This window comes from Abramis brama (genome assembly GCF_963993115.1).
Source record: "Abramis brama genome assembly, chromosome: 15".
NCBI classification, from domain to species: Eukaryota; Metazoa; Chordata; class Actinopteri; order Cypriniformes; family Leuciscidae; genus Abramis; species Abramis brama.
The window spans coordinates 36,838,265-36,863,095 of record NC_139977.1 but is presented as its reverse complement, the minus strand read 5'-3'; the positions used below and the strand labels follow the sequence as shown (position 1 = coordinate 36,863,095).

Genomic DNA, 24,831 nt, shown 5'->3' with positions numbered 1-24,831 from the left:
TGTACGTGGACAGAACCCAAAGCGTCAGGACCTCAGACCAGCTCTTTGTCTGTTACGGAGGCCAGCAGAAGGGAAAGGCTGTCTCCAAGCAGAGGATGGCCCACTGGATAGTGGATGCCATCGCCTTGGCTTACGAAGCTCAAGGCGTGCCCTGCCCGCTCAGGTTGCATGCACACTCCACGAGAGGCGTTGCATCCTCCTGGGCGCTGGCACGTGGCTCCTCGCTAACAGATATCTGTAGAGCTGCGGGCTGGGCGACACCTAACACGTTCGCTAGATACTATAGCCTACGTGTAGAGCCTGTGTCCTCCCGTGTTCTCACCCTAAACGGGTAGAAGCACTGAGAGTACCGGCTCTGTCGGCTTGCTGCACCCTACTGTGCACCCTTATTGCTCCAGAGTCAAAACCTGTCGAGTCCTCCAAACACCCTCGGCCCGGATGTGGCGGAGCGTCCGGTGCCAGGCCTTTATCCGCTGAATCCCTGAGAACCGGATCTAGGCTGGGTCCCATATGTGTGACCCTACAGGGATCCCATATGTGTATATCTTCCACGGCTGCTCCTAACGGAAGCCCGTGTCTTTCCCTTGGGCTAAGTCACCCATTATTCATATGCAGTACAACCCTTGGGTTAGTCCATATGTGTTTCCCACATAACTCTTCTTAAGAATGTGGTTCCCGCAGCGTTCCCCTCCCTCAGTTCGGGCACGCTTTCCCAGTGTTATCCAATATCTCACTGTAGGGGTTATCATGGAACAACAGTGTGGATACTCTTGGGGTAAGCCCTCTCCTATCGTCCTTCCAGGCAAGAAGGTGTAGAGGCTTGCCCAGGGCGCTGGATGGGGTGCAGCAGCTGTGGCACTTTGGTAGGGATTCCTATTCGCCGTTCACCACGACGTACGTCGTAGTGACCGAACGATAGGGAACGTCTCGGTTACATATGGTAACCCTCGTTCCCTGAGGGAGGGAACGGAGACGTACGTCCCGTTGCCACATCTGCCGCTACCCGCCGGGGCGACCAGCTTTTTCAGGCTTGGCTCCTCAGCAAAAAACTGAAGTGCAATCTCACCAGCTGCTCGTTAAATACCCGCGCTGCGAGGCTGCACAGCTGATGCAAATGATTGCACGCCAATGTGCATTGGCTTGTTTAGTTTCACTCGAAGTAGATTGGCCTCTCTAGCGAGATTCCTATTCGTCGTTCACCACGACGTACGTCTCCGTTCCCTCCCTCAGGGAACGAGGGTTACCATATGTAACCGAGACGTTTAATATGAAAAACGGTGGAGTATCCCTTTAAAGAATTAGTTCACTCATTCTTCCATCTAAAGATTAGATGGGTTCACTCCTCCCGAAATTACGTTGTGAACTTCACTTTATTGACCAATGTACTTGCTTTGGACCTTCTATGATTCAGTTAAACCATAAGCAAAAATGACTACAGATTTTTTGTTTTTTATTGGTAATGTAAGTGTTAAACTGCATCCTATTCCTCTGTTATCCAGAATAACAGCAGCTGAAGGGTTAGTTAGTGAAGAGTGTGTGAAGATTCAGACAAACACCAGCATGAATCTACAGATACTTCTTCTATAGTGTGTTTGTGTGCAGGACTGACTGAAGATGGAGAACAGAAACACCGGCTCCGTCTATTCCTCCTGTTAGTGTATACCACCACCTACTGCACATCTACACACACTGCACATATTTGACCTTAAATCTACACTATGTGTGTGTCTGTGAGTTAGTCTGCACATCTCGTCTGACACGTCATGAAGTGTTAAAGGATCCTTGGAAGACAGTCTTCGTTTCCATCCTTCATTCGGCCTGTTCTGAAGGAGTCATCATATCCTTCGTGTCCTTCACAGCTGAAATTCAGCATCATTACTCTAGTCGTCAGTGTCACATGATCCTTCAGAAATCAGTCTAGTATGAGGTCAGGTCGTGTTTCCACTGTCTCTTCCGGGGCTTCCTCGGGGTCAAAGGCCAGGGTTTGTGGCCCGCCGAATACCTCGGTCCAAAGCGGGCCAGCTCGGGCTGGAGGACTGGTTACGAACAGAGGAGGAGTTTACCTGAGTATGGAGCATTAAGCATTAGCATTAAAGACTCATTTTAGTAAGTGTTTGAATGCCTACTGTTTGTGATCCGATATGGATTCTGATCACTGTATAAGGCAGAAATATTTGTGATGCAAAAGACTAACCATTACCATAGTAAACATGGTAAATATGACTGCTTGAAGAAATCAGACAAATCATATAGGCTATCACAATCATGTTTTTATTCTATCTGTCAGTACGTCTCGTCATACCGGATTGTCTGATATCCATATTTAGCTCCGCATAGCCTATCTTAATAAAACAACTTTTTTTTCAAACTCTGTTCCTCTGACTGAAAATATCACTGTACTGGGAGAGAGCAAACTCTTGTCAAACTGTAACCTAGTGTTGAGTCCGAGTCCACCTTTGTCCAGTCCGAGTCGAGTCCAAGTCCTTACCAATCAAGTCCGAGTCCAAGTCCGTGTCCAAATGGGCCCGAAGTCGGACTTGAGTCCGAGTCCTTCACATCCGAGTCCGAGTCGAGTCCACAAAGGTTTCAATAATTTTGAAATTGACCTTTCACAAAGACCCGCCCCTCTTAGTTACTGTTGCTACGTCCGACAAGCCATTCTGCTCTCAATCCACACAGTGTTCTCACACAGTGAAAAATATATTGCGGAGCAAAGAGGATACTGACAATGCGCCAACAGACAAGACAGAGCAGGCTCCTTTTGGTATAAAATAAAGTCTCAGCTTTAAAATTGAGTAATTTTTGTGGCGCTTTAATATATTAGTTCAAGCAGCATGTGAACTGATCATCTATTTTAGTTATAGCACGATTTAAACATGAATGAACATTAGAAATGCAAAAAGATGTCAATACACACCTTTTGGTTTTGGTTTGGTTTGTTTGTCAGACAAAAATGGTGGATATCTGCATTATGATTGGTCACATATTCAGAATCTGCAAGGTAATGCTCAAGAGTATGCAACACGATGCATTCAGAGCCAGGGGTAAACGTTTGACCAAGAAGATGGTGATGTGTACATTTTTCTTATTTTCTTTTATACAGTATGTTAATATCTTATTTAGCCTCTGAAGGGCAGTATTAAATTAAGGAATTCTTAAACAAAATAAGAACAATTTACACACCCTGGCTCTTAATGGATGTTTCCGTTTTGAGCATCACTGAATGTTTGCAGTGTTTGTAATAGTTGTGCATGAGTCTTTCAGCTGTCACCAGTGTGAAAAGATGGATCTCAAAATCATACAATCACTGTAAAGAGTCAAATACACAGAAGATGCTGGAAAAGCAAAGAATGTGCAGGAGCTGGAGGATTTTTCTGAAGGCCATTGAGCAGTTTAACTGTTCGGGACAAACAAGGGACTCACGAACAACCATTAGCCTACAAAAAACAAAAACAAAAAACAAAACAGTTGTGATCATTCAGGTAATGACACACAGTATTAAAAATCAAGCTTATGTAATTTTTCTTGTATTTTGTGTTTTTATTTTGTCTTGTGGACCAGGCTTTACTTAAACATCTATGTGAAAAAGTTTTTTCAGGGCAGTAAAAAAAACAAAACAAAAAAAACACAAGAAGTTTTTATGATCCTTATTATTAAAAAAAATAAATAAAAATAACATTTTGGAGGTTCTGCAAGGTGTATGTCAACTTATTACTAAAGTGTAACAAAAATCATAACATTATTAGACGACAAAATGTTGCTATGGTTATCACGTTCTCATGTTGCTATTGCAAATCGTCCAATTTCATGACTCACAGGACTATAATTTAGCGGATTCACTCCCTCATTTAAATGCAGTTATCACTCCTTAAACTTTACAGTGTGAATCATGTAACCGCTGAAGCATGGAAAACCGAACTATTATTTAGATTGTCAGTAGCGCTTAAGCCATCACTTACTTACCGCGTTCTGCACTCTCACTGAAATTCTCGCCATAAACACTGAAGTTGTCCGCACTGCACAGTGAATCTCTTATTTAGGGGAGCGCGGGGCACAACCTAACGCGGCGTTAGTTGTAACACGCTTGTTTTAAATACTTCCGCACATGCTTGGATGACGGAACTTTGTTTATTTACTAGTTGCCATATCAACACTATATATAAAAAAAAAAAAAAAAATCCGCCAATTTTTTTTTTTTTTTTTTTTTTTTTGGAAGATATCCATAGACATTTATTAAACCATAGCAAAAGTAAATTTCTTAAGTTATTTTTTCATCTCTATTTTTTGTGTTTATTTAAAATAAGACATCTGATATTATTTTAATCTCCAAGATGTTATTTAACAGTTGAGATAGTTATTTAATGTTTCGCTAACTAGCAGAAGACACTAGCAGGGTTTAAATCCCAGTTGTGCAGGCGGGGGCATGTTGTAACACTGCGTTACAATGTGCCCCTATTAGAAATATGCTATTATATTCTATACTTTTATTAATTTTATTGAGAAAACGTGAGAAAAAGGTGAATAAAGACTGAGAGTCAATGTCCAGAAATTACTAATTATTTATTTGTTTTGAACTATGTTGTATAGCTGTGTTTTCATGTGTTCGTAGTCAAAACTCAAAAATGAGTTTATATTTAATTATTAAAAACTGCCATTATTTTATATGAAAAAGTTTTTTAATTGTATTTTATTTGGAAAATATTTTAGTTTGTTTTGTGTATTTTTTTTTATTAGATCGGATAACATTTTAAGCTGTCATATGGTCATGGCCACCTATGGGGCATGTTGTCACATTTCACTTCCATTCTTTCGGGGTATATCAAGAAAAAAGTATACTGTATTAATAAAACAAACACATAATTGTACTAGACATGTGGGAAATGAATATGGAAAAAAATAAATACTCTGAACCATAAGTAGATTTACACAAACTGAGAAAGCTCGCGCTGATTCTGAACATACATTTTGAGCGGATTCTCCGCATGTTGACTCTGAAACGCCTCTGATTTGTCACTGCGTTCATGCGCGTAATATAGGCCTACATGAGTCCGAGGACCAGCTTATCCGGTGGACATTGGATAACAGACTGGTTGATTACACTTGAATTCGGCTACCTGAAGGTTTAAATGTTTCATTTTTACTTTTAAAATGTGTGTTAAATTAGTTTAAATGTAGGCAAAATTGTATACATGTTAAAACTGTGTAAAATGTGCTGTATTGCTGTATAGCTACTCATTGACAATAAAGGCCAATGTCATGGTGGTTGTGTGGAATACTATTTTACAAAGGTTTGGAGAAAATAAAAGAAGTTAATATTACTCATTAATAAAAACAGTTAATATTACTCATAAATATTGTTTTTTAAACGTTTAAATGTTAAATTATTTCTACTCAATTTTATTTGTTAATGTACCAGATGCAGTTACTGAGATTTACTTAATTTTTTACTTGCATTTACTCAATTCGAACAGTATATTTAATTGATTTTAAAGCTTTGAGTGTAAAAATGTTTCACCAAATTGTTTTAGTAAATCATATTTTTAGAGTGAGCTCTGTGGGAAAGCACTGCTACCATGTGACATTATTGTTTCAGTGCTCACTACTGTACCTTCGGCTTCGAGACAGTCAGAGCATGCCAGAACACATCAGGACACACCAGGACACATCCAGAAAACACCTCAGACCAGAGGAGGAACCTGACTGCATTAAAGTCGTTATTCTGGACCGCCTTGTTCCTACAGGTAACGTGTTTCTCAGAGCTGATAGGAGAACAGATGTTTATATGATGACAGTAACTAGGAGACATGAGCGCAGGGAAACACAGGGAGTGTGTGCTGGTGGGAAGGACCAAAAGGGAGCCGGTCGTCTGACTGGGTGTGTTTTGTGTTAACTGTGTAATGTCTTCACAAAGAGGAAATCGAATGATATGAAACTACAAGACCAAGCCAGACGAGTGTGCTGATATAGAGAAACACATTTCAATTCCTCTTCATTGCTTGTTTGAGCAATATTTCCTAGATTGTACATTAGTACTTTAATATCTCTATTATGTTTACCACAACTCTCAGTTTATAAGCTACCAAACATGATGTAGTAACATGTTAGAAACACTAGATAATTACATGAGGTGTGTAAGAGACTCCAGACAGAATCATCCTCTGCTTTAATAAACCAACAGTATATCTCATATTGATCAATCCTGTGTATCAGACAGACATCACTGTTATTCTTATTAATAATCTGGACATATTGTTATATACAGACGAAATTACATCTGTATATTATCCAAGTCACCAGAGAGTGTTAAAGATATGGATGACCAGTAATGTTCTTATAATAAATTATGATAATCATAAATAACATGATATTATTGATTGGCCATAATCCTGTCCACAGAATCTCTTGTAAACAATCTGCATCAGTGTGTGTTTCTTCATCATGTCCAGTTAAAGATCTGGCTGATCCTTCAGCGTTATTCACCTCAGAAACACCAAAATACAGAACATGTTTCTGATGCAGAAAAGCTCATAAAGCGTTCATGACTGGATTACTGTAATGCATTACTAGATTATCCTGATCATTATCAATCAACAAACTACAGTTATAGTGCAAAATACAGCAGCTAGAGTTATTACCAGATCAAGACAATATCATCATATAACACCAGTTTCACCATCTCTACACTGGTTATCTGTTAAACTACTGATGTGTGGAACAAGCTAATTTATAAATAAAAAACATGTTCAAACAACACAGAGAACAAAACCAGTCTAACACACGTGTGAGAGGGACAGTTTTAGCTCCACATTCTTCTTTCTAAATAAAAAGGACTGTGTTCACAGTGAGAGTCACCGCCTCTGGAGATTGTACATGATAGTCTTTCAGCCTTTGGTTAGACTGATAGTGAGTTTAACTACCCGACTGTGTTCTCCCGATAACAATAAGCCACTCCCCCTGTCTCTGCCACTAGAAAAGAGCAGAGCAGACTCTGTATTCAGTGTGTTCTCTGTATTCAGTGTGTTCTCTGTATTCAGTGTATTCTCTTGTATCTACTGTTGACACTAGGACTCTCACTGCATGACTTTATCTTTATAGTCTTCTTCTCACAGGTGAGAAACATTTTTCTAAATGCATCATTTAATTATTCATTCAAGCCTACTTTACTGAGGAGCTTTATTTCCTGACTGGATTATGTGCTATTTTACAATAAATACTTTGATAGCTGCTACTTGGAAATTATTGAATGTTTGTAAAATTGTAATCATTGTTTATATTCATTGTATCATTGTTTAAATTAGATGTAAATCAGGAAGAAACACATGAAGACATAAAGAGTGAAAATGTGAATCTTGTGAAGTTCATCAGACGGAGCAGCAGGAGTGAACACAGATCAGACTGTGAGATCACTCATTATATACTGTATATATATATATACACTACCGTTCAAAAGTTTGGGGTCAGTAAGATTTTTAATGTTTTTAAAAGAAGTCTCTTCTCACCAAGGCTGCATTATTTGATTAAAAATACAAACAAAAACAGTAATATTGTGAAATATTATTCCAGTGTAAATCATCTGTTTTCTATGTGAATATACAGTGAAGTGTAATTTATTCCTGTGATCAAAGCTGAGTTTCCAGCATCATTACTCCAGTCTTCAGTGTCACATGATCCTTCAGAAATCACTCTAATATGATGATCTGATGATCAAGAGACATTTATGAATATTATCAGTGTTGAAAACAGTTGTGTACAATTTTTTTTTTTTTTTTTCAAAATTCTTTGATGAATAGAAAGTTCAAAAGAACAGCATTTATCTGAAATCTAAAGCTTTTCTAACATTAAACATCACCGTTCAAAAGTTTTGGGTCAGTAAGAGTTTTAATCTTATTTTTGGGGGAAAGAAATAAAATAAATCAATACTTTTATTCATCAAGGATGAGTTAAACTGATCAAAAGTTACAGTAAAGACATTTATAATGTTAGAAAATATTCTATTTTAAATAAATGCAGTTCTTTTGAACTTTCTATTCATCAAAGAATTTTGAAAAAAAAAATTGTACACAACTGTTTTCAACACTGATAATAATCATAAATGTTTCTTGATCATCAAATCATCATATTAGAGTGATTTGTGAAGGATCATGTGACACTGAAGACTGGAGTAATGATGCTGAAAATTCAGCTTTGATCACAGGAATAAATTACAGTTTTAAATATATTAAAATAGAAAACTGTTTTTTTTTATTGTTTTTAATCAAATAAATGCAGCCTTGGTGAGCAGAAGAGACTTCTTTTAAAAACATTAAAAATCTTACTGACCCCAAACTTTTAAATGGTAGTGTATATATATATATATATATATGAAGAGTTCAGATGCAAAAGCCTCTAAGTGCCATCTGAAAATTTCTTCTAAAGTGATAATTTTTATAAAGCTTGTATATTTAAGTTCAGTAATTTCACTTAAATGACAATTAATTGGTAATTTACATTGCCATATAAGTGAAATTATTGAACTTAAATATACGAACTTGATAAAAATGATAATTCTAGAAGAAAATTTCAGATGGCACTTAGAGGCTTTTGCATCTGAACTCTTCATATATATATATATATATAAGACTAATGTCAGTATAATTAAATGTGGAACCAATCTTGAATTATTTTTATGTGTTTTGAATGAAGGGCTTTAATAGCTGACACACATAACATTACAACTATAACACGAGTGAATCTATTATCTGAGTCTATATCATCAGTTCAGTCTCTGTATTATAATTATGATGATAACGGGTTGTTTTCTTCATTTCCAGTCTCTGTTGATCAAGTCGGAGCTGTAAAGTGTCGTTCTGATGAATCAAATATGATCAAACATGAGGTGAGAAGAGAAAGATGTTTATGATCAGGACTCACACATAAACTCACATTTCTATATTTGTCATTTGTCATCATCATTGATTATTGTGAATATTGTAGAGTTAATCTGAGATGCTGTAATAACACTGAGCTCATGCAGATGTTGATCAGGAGTTGATCTGATGTCTCGTGATATGATGTTATATCGCTTTAATGAAACTCTGTCTGTGTGATTGAACAGATTCAAATGAAGAGGAGAAAGAAAATCAGCAGAAATCACAGATCAGCAGAAAACAAGAAGACTGAGAAAAATGGAGGACAGAAATGAGACACAAACCAGTGAATCACCAGAGAAACAGAGACTTGTTAGACGTGAGAGTATAGAAATAAAGCCAAACTGTGAGTGTTTGATCATTATTACTCTTACAGTGTTGCTACACAGCAAAATCCCCAGTGTTAAATGATCAAAACCATCAGATCACCTTTTATATTTGTTCATCTGGCTGTTATAACTCAGGTACATCAGCCAAACAAAATCTAAAGTTAATGATTTAAGGGTCATGAGCCCAACTAAAGCAAACACAGATCACCATAATGATGACTTAAAGGGGCATTATGCAAGTCTGAGTGTTTTTTCTCTACGAGCTCCCCCTAGTGTCTGGTAGTAAATGCTTTCAAACACTCTGTCGTAAAAACGAACTGTTGTCCCTCCCCCCTCGCCACGAGCAACCCAGCTGATCAGCTGTCAACCCAGCTGAGCAGAGGAACCGGCTATTTCAAAACCAGTTATGTCTACCGAGGCAAGTAAAGCAATACTTTCTTTCCAACTGATGGCGATTTTTTTATTTATTGTGTTGTCATGCATATTAGTATTTTTACCGGGAACGAACAATATGAACGAGGCGAACTACTGCTTTCGTGTTTGTTTGTTTGTTTGTTTGTTTTTGGGAGAATGGGCATGAGCATAAAAAAAAATATATATATCGGAGGCTAATATTTGTCTAAAGTTATATTAGCAAGGTCTATAAGTTCATCTGGTAGAATGATGGTTTACCTTTGCTTGTCTAAGAAAACATCAGAACGTTTTTTCCAGCTCGATCATGATATGTGCAACATTTTGCGCGTCTGATATTGCGTATTATCAGACGCGTTGACTTAGTGACATAAAATAAAAGTGTAAGTTACACAAATAAAACTGACAGAGGAACTGCCAAACAACTACAGAAATCAAACGTGTTTGCTATGACAATGCTAACATCAAAGTTATAGTATCTAGCGTACTAGTAAGCCCCTAACAGACAGCGATCATAATAAAAACCTTTACAGACAATAGCAAACATCCTGAGGTCGCAATTACTTGAAATTTAAATATTAAACACAGTTTATTCCAAAGATACTTACAAGTGCAACAGCAGGATCAGCATCCATTTTGCAGGCTTCTGTTTCTCTCAGTTCTCACCATTCTGAAAAAGCCGGTCCGATATTTACTCGAGTCTGACTTATTGCTCGGTCAGTCTCCCGTTTCCTCTTTCGTTGGTCCTCCGACAAAGATTTCCTAGCTTTCTGCTTCTTTTTACAGGCTCAGCCTCAGCCATAACTCAATCAATCGTTGCCCTTTGCTTATAGCTAGCCCGCCGGTGCTTGAATGGGGGCGTGTACGTGTGCAGTGCCGTCAAGCAATTCGTTACATCGCGAGACCTGATATCACGTGATACTTCCTGACGCCGACCCGCCGGCCCAAAGTTGCAAGTGAGTTTTTCCCGCTCTCGGGCACCAGGGGGGTGCGAAACCACCACCATTCAACCCGAAATAAGTAATTTAACCATTCCACTGACTCCGAAGCTGTTCAGTTAAGGTTAAAAAGTTACCTAGTGTCCCTTTAACATTACTATTTTCTCCTTCAGTGATTCTGCTTGTTAACATCAGGTGTCTTCAATAATGCTCAGTCATCACTCAATTATTCACTTAATTATCTCATTAACTTTAACACTGCTTCAGTGTTACTTATAAACACTGAGTGTGGACTCTTATAAACACTGAGCAGTGTTCATTTAACACTGGGGATTTTGCTGTGTTACTATTATTTTCTTCACAATCCTGTCATAAAGTTCCACATTCACAGAGATTCATCACTTTCTACAATCACAGATCAATATTTACAGATGTGTGATTGTGTTTAATTGACAGAATGTGTTATAGATTGAGAACATAAAAACAATCCAAAACAATGAGGATAATCTGATATATATTTGTGATTTCTAGTCTCCTGTGATCCAGACGAGCCTGTAAAGTTTGATTCTGATGTCAAAACTGAGGAGAGATTCTCATCAAACCCTTCATCATGATCACAAGAACACACAACATCTTCATCATCTTCATCATCATCATCATCACTGACATCCATCAGCATCTGAAGACCTGAACATCTTCATCATCATCAACATCATCATCTTCATCATCATCATCTTCTTCATCATCATCATCATCTTCATCATCATCATCTTCATCATCATCATCTTCATCAGTCTGTTCAGCTCCTGGACTCTTACAGACTCTGTGTCTCAATCCTGCACTTCTGCTTCACAGACACACCAGTGTTCTCTGCCTCTGATAGTGAACACTTGCACATGTATATATAAGATTTACAGTAGGTATATATATATATATATATAAAGGTGTGCGCTCCTGTTCAACAGTCTGTGCGCCTCGAGTGTGCTGTGGTTGTGTATGTGGGTTATTTCTTTTTTCTGTTTTCTGCTCATTTTTAAGTTATTTAGTTGATTCAGTAACGCTGTGAACGGTAGAGCGTGTGACAGACAGTTCCACGAGTTTCACTGGAGAATAAAGTGTGTGTTGTGAAAAGCCAATCGCCTCTGAGAGTCTGGCCTCTAATAACTCAACTCACTGAGCTTTCCATATTTGAATAACTCAAGAACACTAGATCTCTGACAGAAGTGTGTGTGTGTGTGTGTGTGTGTGTGTGTGTTCAGTCTCAGTAACTAGAGATCACACAGTTTGAGTTATGAAGACTTCAGATGATCATCTCTGAGTCAACACATTATCATCTATATACTGTAATCTGTACAATACTGTAAGATCATATACTGTAATCATCTTAATGTGTTCATTATTTCTGCCCAAATGAATATGTGATGTGAACTACTGTAACTCATGATTGTATTATCTGTATATTTATGACATGTGGATGTTACTTTGACTCAGTCTCTGATAACAGATCGATTTTAATTGTAATGTAGAAATTCCATTTTCCATGAAACTGCTTTGAATAAATATGTATTGTGAAAAACTCTATACAAATAAACATAAAAGTGAAAATAAAACTAAACGTGAACTAAACCCAGATTGCCCTTTGACCCTGTCCTGCAGTCTCGTGTCTCCCTCTACAGGAGATCATCAGAATCACAGCAGAGTTAAAGAAGCTACAGATGAAAATGTGTTTTACAGCAACAAATGAAAACACTTACAGATTTCAGTTCATCAGGGAATATGAAAATCAACAAGTTGTAATTTGAAGGGAATCATTATTGAAGTCAAACACAAAGATGTCAAATGTGCGTCACTATAAAATATGACTTCTGCTGTTTTGATATTATTCTGAAGGTTTGAATGGTTTGATCAGAATCAAGATATCTTTAGTTCCAGTGAATTCTGTGACGCTTCCAGCTTTAATATCATAAAGCAGCCTGTGATTATGATGATGAGTTTATGACAGAATCACTTTTATTCTCCGCTTTCTCCATCATGTGCTTCATCTGTCGTTTCACACAGAAGATCTCTCTGTTTCTCTTTCTGATAGAGTTAGAAACAGGGAATAATTGATGTTCTTCCCAGAGACTGTGTTTCTGGATTCTTCTGTTAGCAGAAGCTGATGATGATGTTTCATATCAGGCAAATCTCCATCAGCTCCTGATTCAACAATATGACAAACTCAGATCACTCATACATGCATTACAATCATGAGTCTCAGGATAATGTGTTTTCCTCATTTAAAAGCGACTGAAAGATGTCATTTCTGTAGAAGATGAAAATAAATCCACACATTCATTCACACAGAACATACCTTAGTACTTCTTCAGATCAATATCTCCTCTGAATATCTGATGTGAGACGCAGCCGTATTGTTTCCTGAAGAGTTTCAAGAGTCTGAATGTTAAATGTAAAACTCAGATCTGATAAACTCCATCAGCTGCTCATTTAATCATCTCTGATTTATTAACACTGATTTCCATCAGCAGAACATTAGTGACTTTAACAGACGAACTGAAGCTGTTCAGAACAACAACAGATCAACACTTACTCAATACTCAATATCTACTGTTCACAAACACATCATAGTATACATTAAAGCAGAAGTTGCTAGAAGTTCAGTCATTCACACAAAATGTAAAATCACATTATTATTTGTGAGTTGATAATGAATGACATTCAGTGAATTAAACTGAGAGAATGTCACTTGTTTAAAATAGAAATGAAGGCATTGTAAATAAATCTGTATGAGTGTGTGTTTTCTATTCCTCCTAACACACAGAATATGATCTGCAGTTTTCATCTTTGTCCACTAGATGTCAGAAGTAGATTTGAGGTGAAACTCAAAGGCCTTTAGTTTCAGGATCAGAGACAGTGAAGAGAAATCAGAGAATCTGATCTGAAGCTCAATGAGGATCATCATGTGTCTCATATGAAGCAGAAAGAGACTCTCATCTGATCAGATTATATTACAGGATCAGTCGCATAATCACATTCATCACATTCATCAGAGAGATCATTACATTTCACAATATAAACTGATTCATATCAGATGAGTGTGAACAGAATAACGGCTGAAAGTCAGTGTAAAACCATTAAAGAGTTTTATTATGTATAGTTATATACTGTTGTTATATGCCAGATGTAACGTTTGCCTGAGGTGAAGGAGTAACAGTGGAAAAGTAAAAAGCTTTGAGTTGAGTTAGTGTGCCGTTCCTCTGTCCCGAACGACTGACAGTAAATCCCAGTTCAACAAGGTTTATTTATAAAGTATAAATAAAGAAACACAAAATATTCTTCAGGAGGAGGAAAGGCCGAAACAGCAAAAGTTCTCTGGACTACTTTGCTACAAAGTAAAAATACTCTGTCTAGTCAGAGAAAAGAAATGAACAACAGAAATGTTCACTAACTCCCTAAACAGCCAAACACAGGAGAAAGGGGTTTTAGGGTGCTTTCACATCTGTAGTTCGGTTCATTTGGTCCAGACCAAGGGCAAAAAATTATACTTTGTAGTTTTTTTCAGGTGTTTTGGTTCCTTTCACACAACGATCGCTCTGGTCCGAATTAGTTTATGAGTTGATAAAACGAACCAGAATGCAGTCACGTGACGACATCCACATCGCTCGTCGGCCAGATGTGTCTTGAACGCATTTATAACGGCACTTCATTTGGTCAGAATTAACGTGCTGGAAAATTCCAACAGAACTCCCGGAAGTAAACAAAGAGGTGGAAAATCCGGCAGATAACACGCCGCTGTTTACTATGGAGAGACGACTGCGTGGGCTAAATGTATCCCTGGTCATATTTTATTATATTGTTTGTCTACACCACTTTAGACAAACAATAATATTTGAGAATGAGCCGAGGATGCGGCTCGAAAATAATGTTAATAATTTCTATCAGGCTCCGCACCTCCTCACAACTCCAAGTTTGTCCATGAGCCGCCATGCTTAAAGTGCAGACTGTCAACAAACATTTCTCCTCATCCCATAATGCACAGCGCTATTGACTACGGCAACTGGTTTAGTCCAAAAATGTGCAGTTCTTCGGTAGTTGGTTCTGTTCGAGGTCGGATCACGTTCTCACCACAGACGAACCACTCCAGAGTTCGTTTCAAAGCGCACCGAGATCACCTCTTCCAGCAGGTCTCGCTCCGCTTGTTTGGTCCACTTTTGGTCACCCGAGTGCGATTGCCGCCTTCACACCAGCCCAAACCAACCGCACCAACGGGGAAAACAAACTCTAGTGCGATTCAACCGAACTAAATGAGGCAGGTGTGAAAGCACCCTAACAGAAATAAAATGGCATCCAGTGCGTTAAAACACATAGTGGCGACAACAACAGTGAGTTAAAGTTCAGTAAGCTACAATTACCCGTAACTTTAAAAGTGTTTCACAATATCGTCTCTGCAACAATATACAGAGCAACAACACGAGGCAGGCGAGGGTTAAAGTCAGTAATCTGGAAGATGAGCTTCAGTCAAACTCAAACACTGTTGAAGAACAGCTGAAGTAAGAGAAGATCAAACCTCTTGTTGCAAGTCCCAATATTTCTCTGAAAGACACTCGCCAACTGGAGATCACGTCGGGGTCACCACTGTAAGGAATGTATAATGGTATAATCAGGTATAAGGTGTGAATGTCTTTTCAGCGTTCTGTGTTTCTTATTAGAAAATAATAATAATCATAAATATTGATTATGATTTAATTTAGATCTTTGATTATTCTCAGTATACCTTACTATCAGTTATCCGTTCATTAACCCTTTTGCACATACGATCACACGGCTGTGATTAGAACGGTCAGTCCATCACATGATCAACTGAGAAATTCAAAAGTGTGTTTGCGTATTGACTGGCGCTGAGCTGTCATATATGACAACTATTCAGTGTTTTAGACATTTAAATTCACAAAAGTACTAAAACAACTAGAGTTTGTAAAATACACACTGATGTCTAGAAGCGGCAATAATAACTATTTTCCATTAAAATTTGACGACACGTTTTATTCATATTAGAAACACATTGTGTAAGTAGCTTTAAAGTTTACTCTATTCTTCTCCCAGTTCACCGGCCGCTTACTCTCATGTATTTCGGGAGAAGTGGATGAATTCATGAGTTGTAAGTCCAACAGATCTGATTCTCTGAACTGCGGCACAAACTAACATGGCGGCGCCCACCGTGCATATACACGATCACTGTAAAGGTGTTTAAACAACAAAACACATCCACTTATCCCCTACCAAATTATTACCCCACCTCGCTGAAGTCAGTACCTGATTGCCTAATCCCAACTCCACCCCTAATCCTAACCCCACCCCTAATCCTAACCCCTCCCCCACCCCTAATCCTAACCCCTCCCCCACAACTAATCCTAAACCTACCAATGGTCAGGGGGTAATAATTTGGCGGGGGTTGAAATTCGGCACAACACCTGTAAACTTGAACACCGCATAACCGCAGCTGTGGCTGAGTAGCTCCGGCGCTGGTCCGCCAAAACACTTGTTTTTCATGTGAATGCAGTTTTACATGAATATTATGACAGGAGTGAAGCCGAAAGCTTTGTTTACAAAAGAAATAATAGGTTAGCAATTAAATGTTACATCGCAGCTGTGGAAACGTTTGGATTCGTGTCGAATGAGAGAGTCGTGCGTGAGCCCATACATTTAAGCTTTGTCGGCTTGTGTGTATTCTGGTTTGCGATCTGGTCTCCCGATTATCAGCAAATTTAACACTGACTATTCCATTAGTTATTCCACTGGACATGACATCTCTTGTTTCTTTTCTCGAATCTTCACACACGTCTCACCCATTTTTGCAGGGAACTATAAACGTTTCTTCCTTTGGTTCGCTTTTAATTAGAGACAGATAGCCTACCCTTTTACTTACACGTCAAATTCATTTTAACACAGTTTGTGTTTGTTATTAGACTTGATAAATCACGTTTCACACGCGCGGGTGATTTTAGTTTCGCTTTCTCTGGCAGCGCAAAATCAAACAGCCTAAACGTCTCGCCCTTGTGGAGGATAAAATCCACTCTTCAGACCTTCTACAACAAGTCGAAAACATGAAGATATCAGAAAAGAGATGGTCTTTCTGCTTGTGTCCCACATCTCTCTCAAAGCGCAGAGCGGTAGGCTATGTCATGCGTCTGTGTGTGGAAATATAAAACAAATGTTTTTTAAATATTCAACTTTGTTATATTATTTAAATTCATATTATATACTGATAATTATTTTGTAAGGGTGGATTTTCTGCAGGGGTTCAGTCTGCAAGAGCAGACTTAGCAAACGTTATTAGCAAGATGGTAGAAAACTGTACATTTCTTGTCTGTTCCACCCACTGCCACTGATACCAACGACAGAAATAAGCACAGTTACAAGAGCTTAATATGTGGGAGAGCGTTTCTATAGAGAGTGACAATATTGTGTTGCAATAGGTAGCACTTCAAAGTGCAAAGTCTTCAAAGAGAGAGAGACTTTAAAAAAACACTTTAATTTACAAAATAATTTACAAATAAACTAAGACATCAAACAAAAGAAACAATTGACAATTACAAATCTAATTACCAATTAAATACCAGATTCCCTGATTCACTTATAGTCACCAAGACCGCTCCAAAACCCCATCTCCATTCAAAATAAGAGACATTATTAGTGTGCTGATAATAGGTATAATCAATGACCACTCTTGACTTCACCAAAGACTTAAAAAGAGGCACCATGCTTACATCCTCTCCAGCATTCTTACACTGATGTGTCTTAAAAATTGCTAGTTTAGCTTGCCCTATTAAAAAATTGGCAAGTGTACACTGTTGCTGCCAAGACTTCTTATATCGGCAACCCAGTATAAATAGACTATTGGTATACAAGAAACTCAATTTTACAATGATTTCTCCCAACAATTCAAATAATGGATAGAGTCTAAGACACTCACAAAACATATGAAAAACAGTGTCAGTTGTATTACAAAAAGGACATATCGGTAAAACAGTCTCATTAAGCTTTGAAATAAAAGAGTTTGAGGCAATAATACAATGCAATAACCTCCACTGAAGGTCCCCGCATCTCTTAGAGATAGGGGGTTTGTACAGTAATCTCCAGGATGGATATACCTCATCAGAAATAGAAAGCCAAGTCCTCCATTTAGTGTCCAGTTTTTGTTTCAATTGTCCAAGATGTAAAGACTTCACACAAATATGATATAACTTTTTTTCTCAATACAAAAAAATACCAAATCCACATAACCTTTCAGTAAGTTTGTTAGACTTGTATCATCAACTGCTTCCCAATCTTTAAGAACCACCTTAAATTCAGGAAATGTCTGAGGAATAAAACCATTCAGAAGAACATTATTTATAAAAGAAGTCAACATCGGAGGAAAAGAGGCCTTAAGATTCCTAACTAATCCCTCCACAATTCTAACCGAAGTTAGCCCAACTTGATTAGCAAGTTCCTGTTCAGTTCGCCATTGACCTCTTGTTAAATCAATCAAGTCCATAACTTGCGTTATACCAGCATTCAAAAATTTGGTGATTAAAGATGAGGACACATTAGATGGCATTTCAAAAAGAGGATTAAAAAAAAGAGGTTCTGCAATACCATAATGCTCATCCTCTTTTCTTAGCAGTTTAAAACAATCCCATGATTTAATCATTGATCCATAGAAACTGAAAGGCAAAAAAAAAGTGTCTTCTCCACAAAGGATTTCTGCATTAGGAACAACTGCTTGTCAAGACCAATTCCTCCAAGACTCTTAGGTATATGCAGACCAATAACAACCCAAGGCACTTGATCTGAACAGTACAGGAGTTTTTGCAATGTATGCAATCTCATTGCCATAATCTTAGATTCCAGATGTATTAATCCCTGCCCTCCCTCTGCCACAGGGAGATACAGGACACCTGGAGGAAGCCAATGGCAACCATCCCAAAAAAAATTTAACAAATGCTTTTTGAACACCAATAAGTAGTTCTTTGGGAGGATCCAAACCAGTACATTTATGCCACATCATTGAATCTGCCAAGTTGTTAATAACCAAACATCTCCCTCTGTAAGAGAGTTGTGGAAGAATCCATCGCCACTTCTGGATTCTAAGAATCACCCGATCGAATAGCCCTTCCCAGTTCTTTTCTGTATAACTATTAGCCCCAAAGTAAAGACCAAGGACTCTAAAGCCATCTCGGGCCCATCTACATTGCTGTGGCAGCTGGGAAGGTCCTCCACCCGGCCATTCACCCAACAACAAGGATGCACATTTCCCCCAGTTGATACATGCAGAAGATGAAACTTTTTGAAAGCTATCTAAAGAGGAGATCAATCTTGAAACATCTTCCGAGTCTTTTATAACTACTGTTACGTCATCTGCGTAAGCTGTAAGTTTAACTGGATCTACACTGGGGAAAATGGGAATATTAACACCATGTAGTTGCCTCTTCAAGTAAAACTAGGAGAGGCTCGATAGATATTGCATACAGGAGACTTGACAGAGGGCACCCTTGCCTTATTCCCCTGGTTGCAGAAAAAGGCCTAGTTAGGGAACCATTAAGTCTTAACATGCTGTAAATTTCATTATATAACATCTTAATGAGAGAAACAAAATAAGGACCAAAACCAAAAGCTTCCAGGGTCTTAAATAAATATTGATGGTCCACCCTGTCGAACGCCTTTTCTTGGTCTAGCGGAAAAAAAAACAATGTCCAAATTATGCATTTTAGCAACAGTAATGATATCTCTCAACAAAAAGAGATTGTCAAAAATTAACCTTTTAGGAACACAAAATGTTTGACCTTTATGAATGACTGGTGCCATACATTTTTTAAGTCTATTAGTCAATGCTTTTGACAATATCTTAAAATCAGCACAGATCAATGATACCGGACGCTAGTTTTTTAGACACCCAAGATCACCCTTTTTTGGAATTAGGGTTAAAATTGCCCTTCGACAACTCAAAGGAAGAGTTCCTTGCTCGATACATTCAAGAAAAACACTATATAGGTCTTCTCCGATTAAATTCCAGAAAGACTTGAAAAACTCTGCTGAAAGACCATCCAACCCAGGTGATTTCCCAGAAGACATCTCCTGAACAGCTTGAGAAAGTTCTCCAAATGATAAAGGACTGTCCAAGTCATCATGTTCCTCTTCAGATAGCTTAGATAAATCATATAAAAAATCATCAGCTGCTCCATCACATTCCTCGGAACAGTATAAATCCTCATAAAAGGAAAGAGCATATGCTTGAATTTCCCGCTGATCAGTTGTAACTCCACCACATGGCATCTTCAATTGATGAAAGATCTTCTGTTCTCTTGACTTTTTTCCAAGTCCAAAAAAGAAAACTGTTGGAGCATTCATCTGAGCAAACCTGGTCCTTAGAAGGGCTGTTTTTCCTCGTTCCTCCAATAAGTTCTTTAAAAGGATCTTATATCTTGCAACAGAGTCAATAAAGGATGAATTATTGTGGATAGAGTCACTGCTTTGCCCAAGAATATCTTTTTCAAGAGACTTCATTTTTTCTTTAAGGGCTCTAGTACTATGTGCAGAGTACTGTTGGCAAAAAGTCTTAATTTGAGCTTTACCGATGTCCCACCATTGACTCATTGTCTGAAAACTGCATCTCTCCTCTCTCCAAGTTTTCCAGAAAAGATTAAAAGAGTGAATAAAGGTGCAATCCTGCAATAATCTATTATTAAAGTGCCAATGTGATTTAGAGAATCTAGGAATAGAGACAGAAACTTTAATAGATACATAGTGATGATCTGATATAAAAGATGGCGAAATTGAGCTATTAAAGAACCTTCCCCTATTGCCTTTTACAACATAGAAACGGTCGAGTCTAGCTCCTGACTACTCAAACCATTAAGATAAAGACCAAAAGAAGAAAAAGATGTTAAACTATAATCTATATAAGTCTAACAATAAGAACACAATAACCAATAGTAAATTAGTAAATTAACAAACATGAGAAATGATAGGATACTATACTACAACAATACTGAACATACTGAACATTCAAACCCCTGGCAACGACTCCTCGGTGCAGGAAACCAGGAGAAGGAGAACTTTCTGAGAGAATGCATCAGTTGGGTGGCAGGCTGCTGGAATGAAGTATCTGTGCACCTCAAAATTGAATCAGGACTGCACTAAGGTAGTGCAACACACAATTACTTTTCAAATAAAAAGTAGCCTGCTGAAACTAGGATTTTGACCACCTGTTTTTTTTTTTTTTTTGGTGGAACCTATTCTCCTTATTTCCTTAGACACAACCAATAGTAAATAAACAAAAATGAGAAATTATAGGATAGGTTATTATACTACAACACTAAACTAACTACAATTAAAGAATTCAGGAGTATGTGTGTGTGGGAGGGGGCATCTCAACAGAACAATAACCAAGAACAATAACAAGTGGAAGACCTATCAATAAGAACAAGTGGAATACCTAACAATAAGAACAATAACAATAATAACAATAACCAATGGTCAATAAACAGGAGATTGATGAATGATGTAAATAAAGTCCATGAAGTCTGTAACACAAAGGTGGTTCAACAATAAAAAGGAGCAAACTGCTAGTGAAGAACCAATATGTGGATAAGGAACATTATGATTCTAATCCAGGTTTCAATTTTCAGGAAAAAGAAATGGCTCATTAACAGACAAAGTGACCTCAGACTCTCCATGTCACGCGAGGAGTTAATGCAGGGGGGATATGTTGTATGTGAAATGCATTTTGACGAACCACTTGCCTCCTCACCTCTAAAAAGGTGGAAAAAAACTGAAGGTAACAATGACAACTGAGGCCAAGACCATACAAATAATTAAGACACAAGACCATGAAATTACATTTACATACATTACATTAAATTAATTAACTTTTACTGATCCTTTGATATTAATTGACTGATTCAATTCTCAAAAGCTAAGCAGAGACAATCTGAGGAGCAGGTAGAAGAGAGGGATATAATAGACACAGAGGGAGGGACAGAAAAAAGCACAGAGGAGACACCAGAAATTATAGAGGAAAGGCCAGAGGAGACTCTAGAGACACCAGCTGAGATAGAGGAGAGGACAGAGGAGACTCTAGAGAGACCAGCTGAGATAGAGGAGAGGACAGAGGAGACTCTAGAGAGACCAGTTGAGATAGAGGAGAGGACAGAGGAGACTCTAGAGACACCAGTTGAGATAGAGGAGAGGACAGAGGAGACTCTAGAGAGACCAGTTGAGATAGAGGAGAGGACAGAGGAGACTCTAGAGAGACCAGCTGAGATAGAGGAGAGGACAGAGGAGACTCTAGAGAGACCAGTTGAGATAGAGGAGAGGACAGAGGAGACTCTAGAGACACCAGTTGAGATAGAGGAGAGGACAGAGGAGACTCTAGAGACACCAGTTGAGATAGAGGAGAGGACAGAGGAGACTCTAGAGAGACCAGCTGAGATAGAGGAGAGGACAGAGGAGACTCTAGAGAGACCAGTTGAGATAGAGGAGAGGACAGAGGAGACTCTAGAGAGACCAGTTGAGATAGAGGAGAGGACAGAGGAGACTCTAGAGAGACCAGCTGAGATAGAGGAGAGGACAGAGGAGACTCTAGAGAGACCAGTTGAGATAGAGGAGAGGACAGAGGAGACTCTAGAGACACCAGTTGAGATAGAGGAGAGGACAGAGGAGACTCTAGAGAGACCAGCTGAGATAGAGGAGAGGACAGAGGAGACTCTAGAGACACCAGTTGAGATAGAGGAGAGGACAGAGGAGACTCTAGAGAGACCAGCTGAGATAGAGGAGAGGACAGAGGAGACTCTAGAGAGACCAGTTGAGATAGAGGAGAGGACAGAGGAGACTCTAGAGACACCAGTTGAGATAGAGGAGAGGACAGAGGAGACTCTAGAGAGACCAGCTGAGATAGAGGAGAGGACAGAGGAGACTCTAGAGAGACCAGCTGAGATAGAGGAGAGGACAGAGGAGAGCGCAGAAGGGACAGATAATGAGTCAAATGGAGGCACAAAAGAACAGGCTCAGGTGACCACTCAGCAGTCTCCAACAGAAGGACCAGGTGATGTTCTGATCTTCAATTTCAATATTGCGACTGTAGCATTATCACAGACACACATATACAGGATGCCTTTTTTGTTATTACAGATAATTAAATTAAATTAAATTCATTTATGAATTTAATGCAACTAGAGGCACGCCTTGCACGGCTGGAAAGGCTAAAACGGAGGAAAATGAAGCCAGCTGCCAGGCCTAAAAACCCAAGTAATGTCAATAAAAGGCAAAAAAAGCTGCCTTTAGAATTATAAACCATTGATTTATCAAAAAGGGAATGCATCTTGAATCTTAAAATCTACTTACTTGTTCTTCCGTAGTCCCCATTAAATTATGGCTGAGATGCTCCAGAGGTGTCCTGAGGGCTGGCGTAACTTCATTAAGGCACAGCTGTCAGAGGCAGGGAAAAAAGACAGAGGAAGAAGGTTTGACCAGAACATGAAGGATCTGGGGCTGCAGCTTTTACACAGCAGTCCAAAGGCGTATCGTCAACTGAAGACGATATTTGCTCTTCCCTCTACAAGAACGCTTAGGCATTATGTCACTGGAGGTGTGGTATATTTCTCTGTAAATACCAATTTATGAAATTAGACTACTCAACTTCGACCAGTTTCATAATTTGAAGATATAACTAAATCTGATTATTCAACTTACTTTTCCGACAGCCTGGCTTCCTGCAGGGAATCATCTCCCAAATGGGACTCATCACCACCACTATGACCCCTGTGGAAAGAATGTGCACAGTAGTCCTGGACGAGATGGCAATCAAAAAACAATTTGATTATGACCGGAGAAATGATGCCATTTGTGGCGTATCAGGATCAGGAGCTGCTGCCAAACAAGCAATGGTCGTCATGGCTAGGGGCATTTTGGGGAAGTGGAAGCAGGCAAGCCATACTTTAGAAAAAACATTTGTTTTGATATTGCTGTGTATATTCAAACGCATTTACCTAAACCATGTCTTTCAACAGACCATAGGATATTTCTTTTCCCCAAGTTCAATGCCAGTGGAGGAAATTGCGGCCATCATTAAATATGCCATTCGCCACCTACAACACATAGGGCTGACAGTATGTAGTGCGCAGAGTTTAAATAGCAGCATTAACAAATGCATTACTGCATTGTGTGGACTTCCATTCCAACCTTGTATTGACAAAATGTATTAACCAATTTCAAAGGTGCAGGCAATAATATGTGGCCAGGAGGCCAACCTTGGGGCTAGCCTGGACCCTCTGGGAGGTGAAGAGTCTCACTGCATCCTGGTGGGGGTTCAGAGGGTTCCAGTGATCTCTGATGTACCTCACCTTCTCAAATCAATCAGGAACAACCTGTACAAATATGGCCTACAGGTAAGCACAGTAAACAAAGCAATCACAATTGCAATGACTCATACTGAACATAAAAGATATCACAATGATTCACACACCAGCTCGTATTTATTTATATCCTTAGACACAAGCAAAAAATGTTTGTTGGAATCACATTACCAAATTCTATGAGCTGGACAAGCTTTACGCCATTAGAATGGCCCCAAAGCTAACCGAGAGGCACATCCACCTGTCCCCATTCTCAAAGATGCGCGTCAGTTTGGCTACGCAGGTGTTTAGCCACACTGTCTCTGCTGGTAAAGTTCCATCTTTAAAGTTTTCATCTACTTTCAAAAACTTTTCTTCAATAACTAACTGCAGATTGTAATGTGATACTGACCACCTATTCAGTTGTCGTATCTGTTGTGACCCAGGCATTTCTGCGATGGTGACATTGCAGAGACTGCCAGCAGAGGCAAAAGATACAGCTGACTTTGTAGCAAAATTAAATCACCTCTTCGACGTGCTAAATTCTAGGTAATTATGTAAAAAAATAGCACCTTAAGTTACACATTCTACATTGATTAAAAAAGAAAATCAAATGTGTTTTTAATAGTAGTAGTATTTTATACAGAAATAAATTATCTATAATTCAGATGAGAATAAATTTAAAGTTAATTAAAATTTTAAGGAAACAAATATATTGATCTGAAATATAGCAAATTAATTTTAAATTCATTCAGGTGCAATTACCAAACATATCTCAAGGTCTTTTGAATAAAGGGTGGCAGTCTTTCATTATCAACTGTTGTTGTAGACTACAGTATATACAGGAGAAGTATTTGTTCTCCATTTGAGGGAGATG

At 38.5% G+C, this 24,831-nt stretch overlaps 2 protein-coding genes and 1 long non-coding RNA gene across 4 annotated transcripts in view; 2 read left to right on the top strand and 1 right to left on the bottom strand.

Moving 5' to 3' along the window:
- LOC311096828 (uncharacterized protein) overlaps nucleotides 1–24,831 on the top strand; it is a 488,849-nt gene that overhangs the window by 177,304 nt on the left and 286,714 nt on the right. The gene's annotated exons all lie outside the window — the stretch shown is intronic.
- Nucleotides 1–24,831, bottom strand: part of LOC311096814 (uncharacterized protein) — a 367,324-nt gene that overhangs the window by 262,586 nt on the left and 79,907 nt on the right. The gene's annotated exons all lie outside the window — the stretch shown is intronic.
- LOC311097688 lies at nucleotides 6,993–12,207 on the top strand. Of its 2 annotated transcripts, XR_014609301.1 has the most exons (5): nucleotides 6,993–7,109; nucleotides 7,299–7,397; nucleotides 8,811–8,875; nucleotides 9,095–9,252; nucleotides 11,116–12,207. It is a non-coding gene; the product is annotated as an uncharacterized lncRNA (long non-coding RNA). The 2 variants fall into 2 exon arrangements; XR_014609302.1 differs by lacking the exon at nucleotides 7,299–7,397 and having other exon boundaries at nucleotides 6,997–7,109; nucleotides 11,116–12,201.